Source organism: Numida meleagris, chromosome 5 (assembly GCF_002078875.1).
Source record: "Numida meleagris isolate 19003 breed g44 Domestic line chromosome 5, NumMel1.0, whole genome shotgun sequence".
In the NCBI taxonomy this organism is placed as follows: domain Eukaryota; kingdom Metazoa; phylum Chordata; class Aves; order Galliformes; family Numididae; genus Numida; species Numida meleagris.
The window spans coordinates 17065258-17067244 of NC_034413.1; the positions used below are offsets into that span (position 1 = coordinate 17065258).

General features: G+C 42.9%; 1 protein-coding gene across 1 annotated transcript in view; it reads right to left on the reverse strand.

The window, feature by feature from the left end:
- The window catches only part of C5H10orf71 (chromosome 5 C10orf71 homolog), a 17363-nt gene extending 16646 nt beyond the window's left edge, over positions 1 to 717 (reverse strand). Inside the window, exon 1 of the mRNA XM_021400360.1 lies at positions 557 to 717. The gene's annotated coding sequence lies outside the window, so the exon portion shown is untranslated. The remainder of the gene's footprint in view (positions 1 to 556) is intronic.

Here is a 1987-nt window from a genome sequence, read left to right on the forward strand (position 1 = left end):
AAGAAAGGAAGAAAGGAAGAAAGGAAGAAAGGAAGAAAGGAAGAAAGGAAGAAAGGAAGAAAGGAAGAAAGGAAGAAAGGAAGAAAGGAAGAAAGAAAGAAAAAGCCGTCAAACCCCTACACAAATCACTGAAGTTCGTAGGAGTATTTTATCTCTAGGCACTAATCATCTGGAAAATAAAATAAATGTATATTTGCTTAAAGTTACTTACAGCACAATGTGCAGGACAATTAAATGGAACTTCATAGGAATTTAGCGGCCTTTTAAAAAAAATCATCCCCCTTTACCAAATAGTTCTGTCATAAACAGGAATCACTGCATACAAATCTATATATATGCCTTTTTCCATGCACAGGCTTTCAGAGGTAATCCAGCATTTTCAAGAGCAGAAAAAAGCTGGATAAAATGAAACGACTTTCCACTTCTCATCACTGAAGAAAAATATAAAAATGCTGTTTGATTTCTCTCATCTGATCAATTACACATGCACACGCTCAGACACCATCATTCTTCATCATTTCCAGGATTTAAAAATGCCCATATGCTTCCCCCTTACCTTCAGTGCTCCAGCTTCCTGATCAGGGACAGTACAGTGCTGTGCTTTCTTCCCTTAAGTCAAAGCCCCAGCACATTTTACAGCAGTCTGCTTACTATTAGCACTTCCCATTATTTATGTGTTTCAGACTCTCCTTCTGAACATGGTTATCTTAATAGAAACAGGCACTGAAAAATAAACAAGCAAAAAAGAAAAGTGGAGGAGCTAACCCGTGAGCCCTCACAGACCTGCCAGGCCAGGTGAAGTGAAGTGAGCAAGGAATCCAAAGTTAGTAAAATGTATTTAAATAGTTATCAGGCAAGGGGAAGCCAAACGGAGATCATGGTGGGGAAGAGGCAAACATACGTATTGGAATAACCATGCGGTGTCAAGTAACAGATGAAACAGTCATCAGCTATTTTTACATTCAGATTTGCCCGTGGTAATGCTTGAGAGATAACTAATACAGAAAGTAATGGTGTGCGATTGGCTTGCTACAGACAGTGATTCAAACCTGAAAGCACTGCATTTTTGTACCTACAGGTGGGAGTCAAAGTGTTTATTAAGGTCACCATGAAATATACTGTGCAAGAAATACGGGCATGAGTAACACATTACTGTCCTACCAATGCCTTTTCATAAATAGCTCATTTCATCATCAGAGCTGCACAAATGTATCCAGCGCTCTTAGAGTAAGGACCCCATTCCACCCTCCTTCCAAAGCAAACAACACCAGCAGTCCTCCTGGAGGCACATGCCAGCATTGGGTTTCATCTGGCGAACTGCAATAGGATATTGAATAATAGGGGAAATATGCCACAAAGTCAGCAAGCTAAGTTTTTGTACCACAGATACAAACAGTGGATTGCCCCCTGTGCCGTGCTAAAGGTGCAGAGCTCCTTGCTGAAGGCTTGAGGCTCAGTATCATTCTGGACTTGAGCCCCAGCCCACAGAAAATGAAGAATCTCCTACGATTATGGCCCAACTCCTACTTCCTTGCTAAAGCAGAGCTCTATCTGAGCCCGGTGTTCACCTGCATTTTAAAAAGAGCTGCTAATTATATTACTACAGCATGAGTAAGGCAGCAACCATGCCATCTCCACCACTTGAGATTTTCCAAGCTCTGGGAGGCTTTGGATGAACACAACTCTCTGCAACCCAGGAGCAGCCTGAACTCACCTGTCCTTGGAGGGGCAATGATCTGCCTTCCCCAAAGCAGCCTCCAGCCTTGATTTTCCCACCTGGGAGAGATGTACTGCTCCTCACATATCCCAGCAGGAAGATGTTGCCAAGGCCACTCTCCTAGACTCCTGATCTGTGCTTTTGGTGCTCAGCTGCTTCCGCTAATTCATCCCAAACCAAATGCTGGTCTTGCCAAACATCAGGACACTTCTGTCAAGTTCTGGTCCCAAATTGAACAGTTCAACAGCTACTCATGCCCATAGCCCATGA